Below are 19796 nucleotides of genomic sequence, written 5' to 3' on the forward strand. Positions count from 1 at the left end.
CCAGCGGCTAGCAGTCTGAAATGGATGTGTAAACAGCGCCTGGCTCCTTCCGAAACCTGTAGGGAAGGAGAATCCTCCTGTGCCTCTTCCAGCTTCCGGCGTTTGCTGGCCATCCCTAGCTGTCCTTGGCCTGCAGCTGCATCACTGCAATCTCAGCCTCCTCCATCTTTACATGGCCCTCTCCCCACTGCCTCTCTGCTGTCTCTTCTCCCTTCTTATAATATTGGATCAGGGCCCACCCTCTTCCAGTTTGGCCTCATTTTAACTAATTATATCTTCAAAGACTCTATTTCCAAATAAGGTCACATGACCGGACCAGGCATTAGAATTTAACTATGTTTTTTGGAGGGGCCCAATTCAACCCATCAGAAACCCCAAGCCATCTGAGTACACTGCAAATATAGACTCGATGAGGATCAAGATTTAAAGGACAGATCACAGAGTGTGATCTGGCATATATTGATCTCTAGGTCATTGAAATATATAACTAAGTTTCAATTGGTCCCTTTCCCCCAGGCCCAATGGGCCTTCCCGGAGTCATGTTTTCAGGCTTCAACCTTAATTGCCAATATTTAAATGCAGCACATGTTTCGCTATCGATCCTCCGTGCAGCCTTTTAATGCCAATATCCACAACGTTGTCATGAATCTCAGCAGCTCGTGAGTGATATATAAAACCTCCACCTGCAAGCATAAGAGGTGTCTTTTATTTTCCTTTTATTCCCCCAGAGGTGAGAGAGAAAATGTTGTGACATAGACAGTTCTTCAACTGTTTTCCCAACCCCTTCCAAGGTTAACAAAAGAGGCTGAGAAACGTCCTAAAGCACAGACCTCAACCACGGAGCCACAGAGGCCCAGTACCAGCGATCCACCTCGGGCCCAGCTCCGATACCGCTCAAAAGAGAAAAGAAAGCCACCAGGGTAAGGATAAGACTCTTTTGAGAAGGACATTAAAACGGCCAGGAAAAGTCCATGCCTATGACACTTCCCTGCCCCACTTCATCGTGGCCGCAGAATCCTGACAACTCCAGCCCAGCTCCATCTCCTCCTTGATGAATTTTGTGCCATTTCTGAATTAAGTGAGTTTCTGGGTCAAAAGTTAGATAACTGTCCCCCAAACCCCTACTGTCCTGTTATTGGAAATCACCCATGATGGCATATAAAACCTTTTGCAACTTAGATGATAACTGATCCTCATTATTCATGGATTCCATATTTGCGAATTTGTTGACTCACTAAAATTCATTCAAGACTCCCAAGTCAATACTCACAGCACTTCAGTGGTCACTCGCGGGCATGCCCAGAGCGGCAAAGAACCTGAGTCCTCCACACAGGTTCCCTGAACCAGGCAACGTTCTGCCTTTCCGTCTCAGCTCTCCGACTATAAACAAGTGCCCTTTCCACGGTATATTAAGTGCCTCATTTTTCGCATTTTGGGGCTTTTTGTTGGTGATTTCGCTGTTTAAATTGGTCCCCAAGTGTAGCACTGAAGTAATGTCTAGTGTTCCTGAGTGACGGAGGACTGCGATGCGCCTTCTGGAGAAATGTGAGTTAGAGAAGCTTCAATTCAGGCATGAGCTATGTGCTTTCGCCCTGAGTTCAACCTCGAATCAACAATATATATTAAATGAGGTGCCTCTGAACAAAAACGCACGCAAAACAAGGCTATATATTTGATCGATTCATGAAAACGGTGTGACCAAAGGCGCACAGGAACATAAACCTACATTTCCCCCAGGGGCAGCAGTTCAGTATTCCCTAATTCGGGGTTCTTTATAGAGCCTACATACTACAAATAACGAAAATCAACTATATACAGTCTTAGTCCAAATCCTAGCAAGGGGGCAACAAAGAAGCAAGAAACCAACAGCTGCTGTCCTGAGGCATCCCCTCCCCCAGCTGGGCCTCCCACCCCTCCCCAATCCATTCACCTGGGTATGCGCCGTTCACCTGAGCCATGCATTGGACCATGTCACCTATACCTGCCTAAAAGCAAATGAGAGAACGGCCACGAACGTCAAAGGATGTCAACGGGGAGTGGGCAGCCATCTCTGAGCCAACTCTCTGCTCACCTCCCTGCCTCCTCCTGCCTCCTCCGGCTCTAAGCCCCTCCAGATGCACTGCCTAAAGGCCCCGTGCACATGCTATGAAGGCACATCTCACATCCGGGCCTTGACCCACCTGGTCCCCTCCTCACCTGCTCTAGATCAGCTCTTAATCACGCCTTAGATTTAGCTCAGACGCTGCTTCTCCAGAAGGTCCTGCCTGACCAGGATCACCCTCTTCCCATCCCGCATCCCAAAACTGGGTTGGCTCTGGTCACTGGGGTGTTCCTGAGCTCTCTCCCACTTCACCAGTTCAGTTCACCGAAACCATCTGGTGGGTCTCTGGCCCCCACCACCCCGCCGCTGCCCCAGGAGCCCTGAAGGCATTGGCCATGTCTTCATTATTTGGGGGTCTCCCCAACACGTAGCCCAGTGTCTGGCACACGGAGGCACTCACATTCCTGATGGTGTATTAATGCCCCGCCCCCATCCAGAGGACCGCATGAACAGGTGGACGCGTGGCAAACCCCACACCTGGCAGCTGCCTCCGAGCCCCCGCGGCCCTTAGATCTAAAAGAGCCCAGCTATCTGCCTGTGCAGCCTGGAGATCTGAGCATCCCCTCCCCCCGCAGCACTGCTTCGGGGCCAGGGCCCCCAGGCCGGCAGAGCCAGCTCTCAGTCTTGCCGCACTGACTTCCACAGGGGAGAAAATCATTGCATTCAGATCAGCTTCCCCGGCAATAGGTCAGGCTTCCAGAAACCTCCCCCAAACGCTGATTAATGGGCAGGAGCGGCTCTTGCGCATCTCATTACGCACAGAGCTGCAATGAAACCATCTTTGCTTTACAGTTTTGTGCAGGACATAAAAGTGGGAAATAGCCCAGCCTTCCAAGGGAGCAGGCTATGAATATTGAAGAAGCCCAGGTTATGAATTCAGCACCATTAGTCTTAGGGAGTCACCCCAGCTTGGACCCTAGGAGGAGATTTCTCTTGCTCTCCATTTCTCATTTCAAATTGCCCGTATAGCCACCATATCTACCACCGTGAATTATTCGATATTTTGGAGAGGAAAGTAAACAATATAAAAAATCAGCGAACTTGGGGGATCTATAAATTCTTAGCAAGTTATTTTTGGAGTGAGGAAAGCTGATTCATATGGCACTTTACTTCCCAAGACTAATTTAGTTTTGCTTTTCTCTTTTATTAATAGGAGGTAAGCACTCGGAAAGATACCATTTTCGTTCTCGACAGCAGCCGTCAAGGGGGTCCAGACCCACAGTCCATGTTTGAAGGTTTATCCCAAAAAAACCATTCATGGAACAGACTCAGCACTAGAAAATGTCATGGGAACAATGCTTCACTAAGCAATGGGAATGGACACGCACTTTTCTTTTAAAGGCCAGCATTGCATTCCTAGTGTAGACTGATAAAGGAACAGAATATATCATCTTCACCCTGTCAGTTGTCTAAGAAAGACATGTTACAATATAGAAAGCAGCCCCTGTTTTCTCAGTTTGTATTTATACAAATTAATGAGGTTTTACTATGGTTGTTTTCATGGCAGTTTTTAAGATATCTCCTTATCACTTACGAGCATCAGTGTCACCATGCTGTGACCACATGTGGGTTTTTATTTTTATTTTTCCTGCTTGGGACTGAGTCCATTTTCAATAGGAGGGACATTGTCCTTCTTTCTGTATTCCTTCAATCGTTTCTTCCACATACGCCTTTCCCTCACTCTCTCTTCTACTTCCCAAACCCCGTTAGATCCACGTTGGGCCTTCTCATTTGTATTTTACTGCTCAGAGCCACATTCTGGCTAATCTCCTCAATGCTGTAGCTTAGGTTCCTTAATTCTTTCTTCTACTAGTGCCTCTACTCCTTTGTTTAACCCCTCTACTAGGAGTCGGGAGGTTCTTAGTTTCAAATACTATGAATTTTTATTTCTAGAATTTCTGATTCTATTTTTTTAAGTGCCTATTTCTCCCCATTATGTCCTATTTGGGTCTTATGGATCCTACTTCTCATTTTATCTCTTCCACCATTTTAAACATATTCAGTCTAATGTCTTCTCAGATTGCTCTGTTAACTAGATTTCCTTAGATGTGAATTCCCCTTTCACAGCATTTGTTGCTTATCTCTCATGGTGGGGGACTTTCCTGTTTGCATTGAAATTTTTGTCTAGGAGCCTATCTTCACTGGAAGTTTTTTCCATGGGAGCCCAGCACATGCCCTATGTTGAGGCAGCATCTCTGGCAGTTTCACGCTTACCTCTGGCAGAGCCCTAAGGGTTCCACTAGTTCTGCACCAAACCTTGTGGCCAGATTCCTGGATCAGGGTTTCTGCCCACTTGGACAGAGCAGGTTTGGGTCTCATATCTATACACAGTTTAATCTTGTAGCTACAGTTTAGGGGGTCACTATATCCCTGAGCCAATGGATAGAACTTTTCTGGTTTTATGGACAGAAAAGGACAGCTCTTCTCGCTCCCAGGAAACCTAGCTCCCTGGGCCTGTGAAATCTGCATCCCTCATGGCAAACAGCCATAGGGCTACTTGACTTCAACTCTGAACTTCATCTTCACTTGCGGCAATTAGAAATCTCCAACCTTTCCTTTTGGTTCCCAGTATGTCTTTTGCTGCCGTTACATCTTATCCAATATTTCTAAGGGCTTAGAGAGAGTTTTCCCACATCTGCTGAGTCTGCATCTTGACTGGAAGTCCTACTATAGTTTTCCTCCCCCTAAGGGAACTATACTCTTGCCTAATGTTCACCAAGAACACACAATCCCAGATATAGATAACCTTTTTTTCAAATTCCTCAGGCACATGGCCAAAAACTACCACCTGAACAGACAGAAAAAAGGGAACAACAATATGGTAGCTAGGTTCAGGTGTCAACTTGGCCAGGTGAAGGTGCCTAGTTCTGTTGCTGTGGACATGAGCCAATGGCATGTGAACCTCATCTGTTGCTCATTACATCTGCAGTCAGCTAGGAGGCGTGCCTGCTACAATGAATAATGTTTGATGTAACTGGCTGGTGTTTAAATGAGAGAACTCAAGGTAGCACAGCCCAAGCAGCTCAGCCCAGGCCTTTGGAGATGCAGAAAGGAATCACCCCGGGAAAGCTGTTGGAACCCAGAGGCCTGGAGAGAAGGCCAGCAGAGATAGCCCTGTGCCTTCCTACATAAGAAAGAACAAAGTTAGCTGCCTTTCCTCTGAAGAACTGACAAAATAAATCCCCTTTCATTAAAAGCCAATCTGTCTCTGGTGTGTTGCATTCCAGCAGCAGCAAACTAGAACAAACAACAACAATAAAAAATACCCAACCCAGTACTTGGGGCCACCATACATCTCCGGGATTTGAGAAGTTGCCAGGACAACTTTGCTGGAATATTCCAAAAATCTGGAAACCAAGATTTGGCCGAGTTCCACTTTTTTAAAAAGAGTCACGCTTTATGGCATCCCAACTAATCCGGCAGGCCAAACCAATTCGAAGCTCTCACTCCCAACGCCCCCTTGCTGCGTGGGCAGCCCGCAGGATGCTCATTCCCAAGGTCACCCTAGATCCTTCCCATTAGCTTCTCCCAGCCAGGAGCGCAGAGTCGGGAGGGAAGGGATAAGAAAGCTCCCCTCCCCCCAAGGCAGACGCACCGTGCAGGATGGGGCGAGGTGGGGGCTCCAACCACCTCTAGGCAGCAGGCGCAGCACACACTCCGCCACTTCCGGTCCCAGCCCACAACCCGGAAGAGAAAAGGGGGCCTGACCTGGAAGCAGAACTTGGCAGCTGACCCGCTGTGTGGCCTTGGGCAGGTCACTTCCTTTCCCCTCCCTGAGGCTATGAGGACAAACATAACAGCTATTCCAGGGACCCACTGTGAAGGTTAAACTGCCGCTTGAAGTGCAGTCTGTGTGGATGCTGTTAATAATGAACTTCAAGTGCCAAAACCCCAGAAATAAATTACCCCCCTGCTGGGTCTCAGCACTGCCCCCCACCTCCATTTGATAGGGAAGCAGAATACAGGTTTTCCTAAAAGTTAAATATTCAGAAACATATCCTCATTGTTCTACTCCAAATGGGAAGGGTTTTTCTAACCGGTTTGATGTGCTAGAACCGACCCACCACGCGCTGCGCGGCTCGGGACGCACAGGTGGGACGTGCTGCCCTACGAGACGCCGCAAAGCCGCCACCACCGGGACAAGCAGCAGCTCCAGGCCCCTTGGTGCCTATCCCCGCCTCCCCTGCTCACTCGCATAACGGTGGGCTTTGGTTATAAGAAATCTAATAAAAAGAAGGAAAAAGAAGAGTAAAAGGGGGATAAAGAGAGGAAGGGAGCGCAGGAGCACGTGTGGGCCAGGTGGGGCCCAGAGAGGAGGAGGGAAACCAGGCTGGTGCAAGAGAGAGGCACAGAGAGAAGCTGCAAAAACGAACGCCCACCTGTCCACTTCCCTGGGGATCCTGGGGGAGGCCCCTCCAGTTCCCTGTGGCTCTAGACTCCGGCTTGGGCGGGGGCTCACACCCAGCAGAGACCCCACCCCCCGCCTTCCTGCTCCATAGCACCATCCCATTTTTCACTGTCAAGGCCCTGCCAGGGCACAATTCATCATATTCAGAAACTCCCGCGTCAAGGCAGAGCCATTCCACTTGGCCAGGGCCTGGAGGGCGTCTCAGCACCCCTCTGACGCTGGTCTCCCTCTGCTGCCACAGCCACGATGTCCCCAGCCCGGGGCAGGGTGTGGCTACAACAGGGACGAGCTCCTCAGCCAGCAGTCAAGGGAGGGCCAGCAGCAGAGAGTGACCAGGCCTCAGCCAGGTGCAGCCATCGCAACCAGAACCTGGAAGAGAGGGGGCACCTGCTGCTCCAGGACAGGGGGCCCAGCATGGGAGATCCACGGCTCTTTTTTGCAACAGCCTAGAGAGAGCGAGGCCAAGCTCAGGTTCCCACAGCAGAGGACAACCCCGGCTGCTCCCTGGGGGCTGACCCCCCAGCCCATCCCCAGCCCGTCCCCAGCCCTGGGCACCATGCTGCCCCCACCACAGTTCAAAGCCACACCTTCGGTTTGCAGCCCCAACTCAAAGCCCCTGCAATTGTGACAGATGCAGGGGACACAGCAGGGCTCAGAGGGTCCCAATCCCTAAGCCTTGTTGGGGTGGGGGAGGGGGGCTAGGAAATTATCTTCTATCACCCATCCATCCATCCATCCATCCATCCATCCATCCATCTACTTATTGCCACTATATGTTTTGGAATATACTTGTATCCCTAATTGGCTCCAATTTACACTCCTGATTATAGAATGAATTACTTCAGAACTCGGGAAAGAATTGCCTGTTATAAAGGATGGAACATTTTCCAGCGGGTGATACTAAGGCGAATGTGCCATCACGCTTGCCTGGAAAAGCAGGCAGCCTGGCTGATGGCTTCAGCCAACCCCCAAAGGATCCCCTGAATGAGAAAACCAGCAATACTTGCCACTCTGGGGTCTGAGCCTAAATTACTTCTGGAATCACAAATACTACGCTGGGAAAGGAGGAGGAAAGCGAGCAGTTCACTTCCAAGAGTCTATTGCAAAAATATATATCCACAGATGCAGAGTTAGGGAGACTCTAGTGCTACTGAGCTAACATGGGAGGGCTGGGGCAGGACACGGAGGCTGGAACACAGTAGCCCTGGACTTTTCCAGGAAATAGCTGGATTTCAGGGTCAACATCAAAGGGCTCCCTGTGTTTCTATGTTTTTGTTTTATATCTTGATGAAAAAATTTTACCATGTGTACACAGTGGCAGAACAAATAGACTTCGGCTTATGGACATATCACTTACATTGCTGATTTCTGGTATGCTGCGATGTTGAGGGGGCATCTGGGACCCCACTCCTAAGTGACACTGAAGGGGACTCCCTCTCTTCCTTCATTCTCACTCCAGGGTTTTGTCACTGGGATCCCACGGCACCCCAACCATGTGCCTCCCTGCTCCCCAACAGGGTGTCCTATTGAATTTACATCCACAACCTCGAACCCTTCCCCAACCCAATCTTACTCCTTTGGAAGGTCCTGCGAGGAAATCAGCACGCACAGCCCATGGGGAGCTGGCTCCAAACGGCCTCAGTGCACCTCAACAGAAGTCTTTCCAGCTGAAAATGAAGACTTGGACCTTTGACGTCGCCCAGCAACCCCTCTCCCACCACCCGGCTCGAGGGAGGTCAACTTCTCAGCCAGAGACTCGACCCAGTCTACTCTCCAGGGGGAGCGAGGAGTCCAAGTGGCCAGGCCTGGACCTGGGGCTCCCGCCAGACTGGGCTCCTCATGGGGCAATGATGGCAGTGCAGAGTGGCAGTGCCCGCTCAGCCCCCTGCCTACTCCATGCCAGCATGACCGTCCACGGAGATGGGGACCGGGGACAAGCAGACACCCCGAGGCAGGAGAGAATGGGCTTTCCGGGCGGGCCCTGGAGGTTTCTGGTAGGTTTTCCCCGCCACAGAGCCCACACAGCTGAGCCCAAGGCTGCTCCCTGCTGCAGGGGCCCAGTAAACAGGGCGGGGGGCGCAGGGCCAGCCAGCGAGCTCGGCTCTCAGGGTAAAATGACACCAGAGAGGCCAGAAGCTGTGATAGCTGGAAAGGGAATGGATGGACATTAAAAGCAAGAAATTACCCCCAAAATGGTTTTGATCCCAGCACTGGGAAACACATCTTCACTCACACATATATACTCTCAGTTACCATGGCTTTGTGACAGGAAGGAAAGCCTGCTTTCTGTTACTGAGACCACAGTGTTAGCTAGCAAAAAGAAATCAACAAAAGCAGCCTTTTTCTCTGAGTTTCTTTTTGCTGGCTAGGATAATTGGAGGTATCAATTTGGAAGAAAAGGGAATGTTTGTAAAATTACCCCAGCGCTCTCCCGAGGGGCACAAGAGAGTCCTGCAGACATCCCATCCCTACTGTGCTGGGATAAAATTACAATAAATCACGGGGCCTCCCAGGCGCAAGCCCAGGGAGAACAGCCATATCTGTGCGACCCATTGTGGGCCCCAGGGGTGACAACAGAGCCAACACACACCTGCCTGTCCTTTAGCACGGAGAGCCCGGGGGCCCCAGCAAGGCCATGTGGCAGAGACTCGGGGCCCCTCACAGCTGGAGCCCAGGAAGGCCCTTGTTGGTTGTCCCCAAAGGGTGCTCCAGAGACCGTGTGAGGAAGACCCCACAGACCAAGGCCCCGCCACGACTCCCGTGGCCAACACTGGGCTGACCGAGCCCACACCAAAAGCCTTACGGAGAAGCAGCCATGCCCAGGGAGTGCCTGAGCGCCTTCCTTTCCTAGGGCTGCCTCAGAAATTACCACAAACGGGGCCTTGAAGCTACAGATGTTTGTTCTCCACCGGGCCGGAAGCCAGAGTCTGGATAAAGTGTCACAGGGCCGCCCCACTGAGGCCCGCAGGCAGCGTCCTTCCTTGCCTCTTCCTGCTTTCCCGGCGGCCGCCATCCTCAGCTTCCTTGGAGCCTTGTTCCAGGCGCTGCCGCCCCGTCTTTGCACCCGACTGCAGCAGGACTCCATCCTAACTGACGGCCTGCAATGACCCTGCCTTCATAAATGTCACCTTCCGAGGTACTAGAGGGCAGGACTTCAGCATGTCTTTTTGGGGGACACAGTTCAGACCACAACACTCACTCCCACCCGCCGCTTCTGCTGGAGGAAAGAGAAAGATACACAAGAAACCGGGTGGGGTCAGGGACCAGACCCATCAGCCCGTGTCTCCGGAACCTGCGGACATTCAGTCCTGGGAAGGCTCATCTGTAGGACACCAACTAGAAACTACTGATCCGGGAAAGGCGGCAGAAGAAAAAGGAAGAGGCATAGAACGCAGATGGCACCACAATAGCACAGGCTTATTCTTTTCCTTCTCTCTCCATTTAAAGAATAAATACACAGACATCAGATTATCTCCACATCTAATACCTTCAACTTCAAAACTGGCCCATTGTAGGCGCTTAAGTAAATGTTCACAAGGACTAATAAGCAGTGACTTTACATTTTACAAAACAACAACAATAAAAAAACCTTCTCAGTTGTATTTTGTACATGTGTGTGAGTTGAGATCATCTAATCATAAAATCATATTATCTTAAAGCTTGAAGAGGCTGTAGAAATCCTCTATTGCAGCTTTATCATTTAACAGATAGGTACAAAAGAAGATAAAGAAAATAAAGACCAGAGAGGGGAAGTAACTTAAGAAAGATCACACAGCCCAGAGCCAAGATCAAAACCCAGGTGTCCCAACTTCCAGCCTGGCCCACTCTTTATTACGTCGACCCACCTGGGAGGTACCATGGAGGGAAACCACTCACACGCAGGAGCCATTTGGGACCTTACGGGACTGCAGCATTTTCCTTCTGTACATGAGTTGTTGGCTACTGACAATGGAGCATAAGATAATAGGGAGGACATATGGGGATCCTGGGATACCTGGGCAGGCTTATAAGAAAGAGATGGAAGGTGAGTAGGTTAGCGGATTTCTCTTCTCCTATCTCTCCTACTAACAGAATGCAGGGAAAAGCAGAGTATTTTTCAGTCAGGAAATTGAGGGTTATGTTTGTTACCAGATTTTCAGGATATAGGAAACACTGACATCCTGTCAAATTAATTTCACTTTCCCAGCAGGCACCGTAGTTCATTCACTTCTTCATTCGACAACCCAGTGCCTACTGTTTTTGTAACACTCGGAAGGTTCTCAAAATGCATCTGACACTGGCTCTGCCCTCCTGGGCCTAGCAACGTACGACGTGTACAAAATGAGGTGAACACTGCCATGAGAAAGTGCAAATAAAGCACTATGGGGATGGAAGACGGCGCAGCGGCCACAAGCAGTGAGCTCCTGACACTCGCGACGGCCCGGATGGAGCCGAGTGAAAGAGGCCAGGCAAGCGGTTAGGTTCCCTGTGATTCCACTGATGGGACCTTCTCAGAAAGACAGAACTATGGTGATGGAGAACGCATCCATGGTGGCCACCAGGTGGGGTGACAACAGAAGGGCTGCACAATCTGCAAAGTGAAGGAGCTGCCCTGTGTCCTGCTTGTGTGTGGGCTCCAGGATGCAACGCCTGTATGAGAATGCCATAGGACTGCATACTGCCAGGAAGTTGGTTTTACTAAATGATCATTTTAAAAATAAAATTTTTTTAAATTGAAAAAATTACTATCGGAGAGGCAGATGACCTCTAGCTGAAACCCCATCGTGAGACCCGTGGCCAGAACGTGGAGGCAGGACAGGATTAGGCCAAGGGAGCAATGGGGTGTTTCAGGCAGAGAGCAAGCCCGCAGGAACGGAGAGGGGAACCCCTTGTAGACGTGTGGGCGGCAGTGCCCTGCTAGATGGAAGGGAGCAAGGCCCTGATAGGCGCAGGAGATACGGAGCAGGAGATAAGGCGGGGATCCAGTCCTTACCACACCCTATTTAACCCTCGCCACTTGCCTCCATGAAACGGGTAATGTGCCAAGAGGACAAGGCAGACCAACACAGGAAATGAAAATCTCTTTAAAGGTTAGAAATCTTGAAACTTCAGAAGTGCAGGTTCATCTAAGAACACCAGGTACAGGAGTAACAGTAGAACCTGACAAACTCGTGGCTTCTATTCCGAGAAGGAATCCTATCCTATAATTTTCAAAGTTTCTTAACTTAGAATACTAGGATCAGAGACTATCAGAGCTGAAAGAAAATTTCCAGATCACTTATCCTATAGTTTTTGAGTCAAGGAGTCTTTAAGAATCTTCAAAAAAAGAAGAAAAAAGCTCTATACTCATTCTCCAGAAAAAGAAATACAGAGACCTAATTATGCAAACAATTTCCAGACATTCAGAAGCTCCCTGGAGCTTATTCCCTGGCTATTCTGGGGTTCTCGGACTGGGAGCAGGCCTCAGAAGAAGTTTCCGGGACACAGCCCTGCTCCCCTGATGGAGGGATGTGATACCCAGCCGGGCCGGGCCTCCCCAGGTGCAGGGCTGGCTCCGAACACTTTTGAGGGACCTAGCTGCAGCACCGAAGAGAAGATGCTCCCTTCTTGGAAGAGAGTCAAAAGTGGAGTTACTACAAATAATTAGAGGCTCAGTGGCAAGGGACAGTGCTTACACATTGTTTTGCTGCGTCAAAACTAGGGGCTCATATATTTCTACCTACAGATTGGTTTTAGCTACAGAAGAGCTCATTTGTGCCCACACTGGGCCTCTGTCCCTGCACCACTCCGCCTTGTCAAAGAAATGTCTAATGGGGTGAGCTGGTGCAGGAAGCAAAAATTAGTTCACATTTCTAGAGGGCGTTGGGATTCCCAGGAAAAGGGAGCCTGTTTGCAGATTGTTCACAGCTGACTGATTCTCCAGCCCCCTTAGGCCTCCTGGGCTATTTATAGCCTCACACCCCAAACACAAACTGTTGTTTGCAGCTTTTCCAAGGTTCCTTTTCAGATTTCCAAACACGCAAGAATCAGGGGTGGGTGGGCCAGCCCAGACCTGGGCACCTGGCAGCAAATCCCGGCCTTGCCTTCCCTACTGTGGCCTCTACAGGCGAGGGCACCTTGGTGGGCAAACCTGCCTCAGCCCACAGGCACCCCGCGGCCCCGGCCCCTGGGTGCAGCCAGCAGGCCCTCGGAACCTGCACACAGCCGGCTCCCCACCCCCACCCCGCTCCCCCACGGCCTGGTCTATTTTAGGAGCTGTATTTTTAGGGCGAGCAGACACCCTGGGTTTCTATATGCCAAGATCGGCTCCAGTGCCAAGCCTCCTTGGTCTCTGGCTCTGTAGGATGCGTTCGGCCGGCTGTTGGTTAATGTGGCTTTACACAAGGGGAGCTGTGAGCCGGGGAGCAGCCTGGGGTGGCTTGGGGCCGGAGAGCAGAGGCAAGACATGAAGGGAGATTTCACCAGCCCCTGGGAGTTGAGAATGAGAATGGTAGAGGCATCTGTGGCCCCCAGCCCCACTCCTGGAACACACGCAGGACCAGCAGGCTAAAGAGGCCCAAACCCCAGCTGGAAGGTGCTGCGTCGGTTCCACCCTGACGCTCGGTCCCACCCTCTTCACCCCAACAAGGACAGCTGGGCCAGCCTCATGGGGTTACTGTGAGGAAGGCAATGGGGCACCCCAACCATGTGGTCCTCGGGACACCGTGAGTGGCAGGTATGCTGACAGCATCACTGTGGTGCTTCCAGCAATATTTTACTAATGGCAGTGAGCGCAGGGTCCCAGGAAGCCTTCCTCTTGGCTCCCCCTCCCTCCAGACCCTGAGCCAGGCCCTCCCAGGTCAGCCCAGCCCAGCCCAGCCTCCTCGATGCCCCCAACTGAGCAGCCTCCGACATGAGGGGGAGCATGTCAGCCTGTCTGGAGACCTTCCGATGCCCCCATCCTCCCGGGGATAAAATGCAACCTCTCTAGTCCTCGCAGGCAAATGAGGCTCACACAAACTCTCACTGAGACTACATTCCCAACCTGCCTCTCCAGGTACTGTCCCTTCCAGCCCCAACGAAATGTCCCCTGAAGCCCACCATATAAGTGAGTACGATGAAGCGAGACAGCAAAAGAGACGGGCTGTGGAGGGGGTGGGCAGGAGCAGGGAGCGTGGCACTTCATCACGGAAAGGGCGAAGGAGGATGCAGGGTCGGGAAGAGGCGGTCCGAGGACTGATGAATTGTTGTCCATCAGTGTCCAGGGACTGCCGGGCTCAGGTCCTCGGAGGGGCAAGCTGCAAGGGCAGAATGCAGCATTGGAGGGTGGGGTGTTTGAACGTTGAGACTTTGGACACGATCACAGTCAACATAAATTCACGGAGAGTCTATACCTGCCATCCTCTGTGCCAAACACTGGGGATTCACAGCGAGAGGATGGATGGGGTCTCCCACCTTGTGCCACTTGCATTCTAGTGCAGAAATGGACCAAAGAGGAGATGAACAAGTTCAAATAGTCATAAACTTGTGATAAAAGTTATGAGGGAAGGATGGAAGGGGCTGAGCTAGAGAACTGGATAGGGGCTTGTTTTAGATAGACTGGTCCAGCTCATCCTCCCAGGAGAGGACGTCTGAGCTTAGGTCTTGATGCTGAGAGGGACCCAAGTGTTCACGAGGCCCGAGGAGAGGAAGGCGCCTGTGTATTCAAGGTACTGAGTGAAGGTCAAGGTATCTGCAGAAGACAGTAACAAGGAAAGCGGCCAGCAGTGGTGCTAGGATGACGGGAAAGGGCTTGTAGCTCTAGCAGCCATTCTAAGGGCAGTGGGGAGCAAACGAAGGGTTTAGGTTAGCAAACAAATGAAACTGGAAAGTCTAGTCACCAATTTAACCATGACACCCATAAGGCCAGCCTCCAATTCTGCAGTGGCTTCCTCCTGAAGTGACAGTGCCAAGGGAGAAATCAGTAAGCAAGGCTCCCACGGGACGGTGGTTTCCAACCAGTGGGGGCCCATATGGACAGCTTTGGGTGCCTGGAGCTAGAACTTTTGCCTCCACCACCAGGTCTGGACAGCAGAAAGCATCCTCAGCTGGCAGCCTGCACCTGGGCCCAGGTGTTCACATGGCAAAGGCCCAGTGACTGCACGTTTGGCTCACCTGACAGGTCAACATCAACAAGTGAGATCTCTTTCCATGACCTGCTCTACCCACCAAAATTCTGCTGAAATGGAAGAGGAACAGATTGGAAGACTGAGGACAAGAAACTGTTAGTAAGAGATCTTGATACTGGGTAGCTGCAAAAGAGGAAAGCTGGTGGGTGGGAAGGGGAGTGGGGCAGAGGGGCGATAAACAATAGCTAACGTGCAAAGAGCACCTTTCTGTGAAGGCCCTATTCCACGTGTTCTGGGTGCCTGTGTCTTGGATGCTCGGGCTAAGTCTCCTCTCCCTTCTACAGATCACACAGCAGGTCCTCTGTGCTAAGCAGTTGTGCATGTCACACAGCCAGGGAGCAGCAGAGCTGAGGTTTGAACTCAGGTCTTTCTGACTCCAAAGGCCATTTGTCAAACAACTAAGCTAATGAAAATCAGAAAGCAGGTAGGCTGTTTTCCAGAAAGGTCTCCTGTGGTCTCCTGGAAGAAGTGACACCTGAGCCCAGGACCTGAGGTCATCAAGCACAGCAGAGTCGGGCAAAGTAACAGGTGAGAGCAAGAAGCCTGAGCTCCTGACGCAAGCTAAGAGGTTCTGGCCCTAATTCTTACACTGCCTGGCAGTGTCTCCCAGCAAGTCAGTGTTCCAAAAGCCGGCAGCCCAGGAATGAGGACAGCAGGGCAAGCCCAGGCCACATGGTGCCCTGACCCCGGGCTTGGCACTCACCACTGGGACCCAGGGGCTCCAGGAACAAAGCAGAACCCAAGCCGCAGCTGCATAAACCACGGTGACTCAGAAGCCTGGCGCCACCTGCCCGCTGTGAGCTGTGTCTTGGCTGTGAACTAAGCCCACGGGTTCAGCCTGGATCAGGGCTCCAGCTCCTGCCTACCATGGTGGACTGGGGCACGTGCCTCCCTTCCCGCTGGCTCCTGGAGCTTCTCCCTATCACCTCTGGGCTAACAGCCCCGGGAGGAGGAGCACAGCCCTTTCCAAGGACCTCCTGGCAACCTCTGCAAGGGTGCCCAGCAGCCAAACCCGACTGGCAGCCTGGGCAGCACAGGGGAGGGACAGAGCTGAGGGGACTTGCTGATGGTCACAGCAGAATATGTGGATCAAAGAGAAGAGGAACTGGGGGAACTCCCACCTCTGGAACTCTGCTTGTCAGGAGAATAACCCTCTGTCCCCATCACAGCCCCCACACCACTGCACGGTCATTACTGGCATGCACTGCTGCCTCCTGCAGGGACAGCATGACTGAAGACACAGATGGTACATCCCAGCGGATCTATCCCTGACCCTCCCACCCGACTCAGGGATGAGAAGGTGGCATAGAAAGCAAAGCCTTAGAGGTGGAAGGAAACGCCACGATCCTAGCCACCTCCGATGGAAGTCCAAGTGTAGAGAGGGGCCGGCAGGGGCTTTCCCAGGCCCCCGAGCTGCAACCAGCTCTCCTCCTCTGCACGATGCTTGAGTCCCAGACTTAGGGGCCAGGGGGGAAGCAGCTATGCCCAATCCTGTCCCGTAGAACCACAGTAGCTGCCTCCTGCCCTCCCCCGCCCCCAACTGCCCCTCCAGGGATGGGGAGCTGAAATGGCCCGGGAGTCCCTGACGCAAGCTTTCAGCACATTGGTGAGAAAACCTGGCAAGTGAAAAGAGATCTGCCCAAGGCCCTGAAGGGCAGACCCAGGCCAGTGCTGCTTCCCCAACCCTAACTTCCTCTGCACACAGAGGGCTAAGTACCCTAACTCCCTAACTCAGATCCTACAGGGTTCCTAAACAAAGCCGTGAGCCCAGAACCCAGGGGGAGGCTCAAACCTGCATCCTTATCGAGCCCTTCAGGAAACTCTGCTGCAACCAGCTGGCACCCCTGGCCAGAGGGAAGGGCGTGATTCCAGCTGGCTGAGTGTCACCTCTGCTGCCCTCTCACCCTGGCCTGCCCTGAAGACAGAGCTGGACGCCAGGTTCCAGGCTCCCTCCTGCCAGGGTCCTCCCAGGAGGCTCGTGTCTACAGGATACTCCTAGACCCGCTAGCACATGTGCCCCTCTGGCCACACCCCAGGAACCCCTGGCCTTCTAATAACCCCCAGGGGTGGGGATGGGAAATGAGAAGCTTCCCAGCCAGCCCTGGCCAAGCCTCCATCCTCCCTGAGACCAGGAGCAGGAGCCGAATCTAGCTGGTAGGAAGGGGAAGCAGAAAAAACAGGAAGCACTGGAGGGAAAGCGGTGAAGCCAGCCTGGAAGGATGCAGGAGAGCCCAGAGAGATCCCCAAACTCTGACTTCCACCCGGATCGGTCCCCAGCCGAAGGCACAGCCTGGGCCCTAAAGAGCTCAGGCTCTAGGGAGTGCAGCGAAACCCCAACACCACCCACGAAATAAGGACTGTTATTGCCACGCTCTGGGTGGGCAGCAGGGGACCGAGACGCAGCAGGAAAGTCCCACAGCTGGTGTCCTTGCGTCCCTCCTGCCTGGAACCGAGTGGGAAGAGGCCCAGCACCCCATCCCAGGTGGAGGGGCACCCGCCTCCTGGCCCACCGTGAGGGCCCGAGAGCAGCCTCCTGGGCCCTGCACCCAGGGACCCCCCCTTCCCCCTTCCCCCTTGGTGAGTCTGCAGCAGCCTGGGGAGTCTGCATGTTTCCTTTCGTTTCCTCTCCTGAGCCTTAGGTCACCAAAAACATGTAAACTGGGTTATATATTCCATTCACTTAGTAGGTCCCATAGTTTCAGACTCTCCCTCAGTAAGCAGAAAGTTCATTCTTTTTGTACTTAGTCAATAATATGAAAAAAAAAATCATTTTCAATGAAGATTTCACAGTTTGCCTAATTAGCAATTCAATCCCTTTCAGAGCCACCTGTAAGGAGTGCCATGCCTTACAAGATCTAGACAATCAAGAGGAAGCTTGATTTTTGTAAAAGTTCTGCGGATTCCATACCCAGATACCGAGGCCTCGAGTGCAGTGTGGACGGTGCTGGAGGCCCGGTGGCATGCCCACACCCAGCTCCTCCCCTTCCTCTGGAACCTTCCAGATGACACAGGCTGGACTGCTGCCCTACCCAGAGCCAAGCTCATCCCTGCCCTGACTCCACTCTCCCAAATGCGTCCCCTTCACGTCAGTTAAAACACCAAACCAACCACCCAGAGGACCCCCGGGTGCGGCAGTTTCTCTGTGCAAGGCACGTGACCACCACGGCCAGCTCGCGCCTTTGCTGAGGGCTCCCGTTCCTACTTGGCGCCCTGAAAAGTCTGTGAACGCTGTCCCTCTGCCTTACCCTGCGAGCACTAATCTTATACCCCGTTTGGTTCCATCAGGGTCTCCTCTGAGCCAACCTGAGGTCCCACCAGGCACCCGGGGCTCCTAAAGGGGATGGCCCTTTTGCCATCTCTTCTATTCCCCAGGACGCCAAGGCCAAGGCCGGCCAGAAAGCCAGGCCGCCACCACCCGCCAGGCTCCAAACTCTCTTCCGCAGAGATACAGACCCGGAGCCGGACCCCACGGCCTCCGCACCCCGCAGCTCTCTCCTTCCCACCTCGGGGTGCCCCCGGCGCCCCTCCAGCCACTCACATCATGTCTGCGCCGGGCACTTTTGGGCCAACTGCACAGTATTCTGTTTTCAAGGTCTACAAACATTAGGCTCTTTCCAGCCCAAATCGATGTCTTTAAGACCCAATGTCTGTGTTTTCAGCGCCCAGAGGGCGGGGCCTCTGGGGACAGTGTCTGTCCCTTCCTGGAGAGATTCCCCGGGGAGCCGGTGGAGGAGGCTGGGAGAGGGGCAGCAGCCAGGGCCCGGCGGGAGGCGGCGGTGCCCCAGTGACCCCAGGCCTGAAAGGAGGTGGGGACGTCGGGGTCGGGAGGAAGAGCCAGAGGCAGGGAGGTGGCCTGGGAGCACCCCGGAAGGACCCCGAAGGTGGCCTGGGGGGTCTGAACAAGTCCCTAGAGCAGGAGGGAACCCCTGCAAGCTATCCCAGCACCTGAAGGGCGGAGGTGGGCGGACCCACCTCCCCTGGCGGCCGCTCCTGAGGGCCAGGGCATCCTCAGCGCCACCCCGTAGACCCCACCGCCAGCAGAGCCCATGCACCAGGTTCAGGCCTCCACTTGCCACGCCGCGTCCCAAATGCTTGTGTCCTAAATGCTCGGGCGCTGTGGAAACCCAGGCTCTGCCTACGCTTGCCCCGCCTATAAGATCCAATGTGATGGCTCCTTTTAGGATTTAGCCCTAGGGCATCCCTCTGAGTTGGTGTTTTCCTTTTTTTTAACTTTTTTTTGGGGGGGGGGGCATGGGCAGGCACCGGGAATCGAACCCGGGTCTCCGGCTATGTTTCCTTTTAAACAAATAAGTATGTAACCTCTCACCTTTCGCTCTTGCCCGGTCTACCAGCACACTTGTAGCTAAATGTAAAGCCATTTACAATTATGTTATCAGCGTTGTTTCATTTCCTTTATTTTTTTACACTTTTTTTTAATTTTTCATTTCTACTGAGCAGCCTCATTGAAAAATATGTATTTTATTATAAGCTATCATAAAAAAATCCTTTCTGGAAGCAAATGGGATATAAAACAAAGTAATTAAATAAGCCCTCTGACCAGGTAAAAACTTTAAAATTAAATCATTTTTCAAATGTTTGATCTCATAAAAGCTACAAGAGAAATCACAGAATTTGGGAGATGGAGACAAAGGAAAGAGAGTATCTTGGGGCCCAGCTGGAGACAGGCTCCTGCTCTCTAAAGCTTCTGGGTGGAAGTGAGCTGGGGACAGCTCAGGTGGGGACAGGCTTCCATGCCAGGTGGACGGAGCTCAGTCACAGCAGGTGCCCAGCACTAACAGGTGGCCTGGGGGTGACTCAACAAGCTCGAGCATCCCCATCTTGGCCCACGAAACCGTATTCTCTAGCTTGCCTCAGGAATTAGTGCATTCTTCTCAGCCATATCAATTCCCTTATAATTAATAAGCTAATTTTCTATACCTGGGCCTCAGGGCAATTCTGAAAGGAGAACATAGAGTTTTTTTCATCAATTAAGCAATAAAGGAAATAAATCCTGCTGCCACCACTCAATAGAATATCCAGGACTAATGCCACAAATCCAGTAAAATCCCAACCACTTGGGATTTTTTTTCTTCTTTCTACTTTTCGGCATTTTCCATATTTTCTATATTCCATTTTCTATATTCCATTTTCCATATTTCTT

At 52.2% G+C, this 19796-nt stretch overlaps 1 protein-coding gene and 1 long non-coding RNA gene across 16 annotated transcripts in view; one reads left to right on the forward strand and one right to left on the reverse strand.

The window, feature by feature from the left end:
* The window catches only part of CAMTA1 (calmodulin binding transcription activator 1), a 964086-nt gene that overhangs the window by 737268 nt on the left and 207022 nt on the right, over window positions 1-19796 (reverse strand). Inside the window, exon 1 of one of the 15 annotated variants that reach the window (XM_077151447.1) lies at window positions 15339-15699. The exons of 13 other annotated variants lie outside the window; for them this stretch is intronic. The gene's annotated coding sequence lies outside the window, so the exon portion shown is untranslated. Of the gene's footprint in view, window positions 1-5696; window positions 5982-15338; window positions 15700-19796 lie in introns of those variants that run through there. One more of the 15 variants, XM_077151445.1, reaches the window with a different exon arrangement.
* Window positions 14300-18267, forward strand: LOC143674982 (uncharacterized). Its single transcript, XR_013171308.1, has 3 exons — window positions 14300-14730; window positions 14920-15163; window positions 17457-18267. It is a non-coding gene; the product is annotated as an uncharacterized LOC143674982 (long non-coding RNA).

Source organism: Tamandua tetradactyla, chromosome 2 (assembly GCF_023851605.1).
Source record: "Tamandua tetradactyla isolate mTamTet1 chromosome 2, mTamTet1.pri, whole genome shotgun sequence".
Classification (NCBI taxonomy): Eukaryota; Metazoa; Chordata; class Mammalia; order Pilosa; family Myrmecophagidae; genus Tamandua; species Tamandua tetradactyla.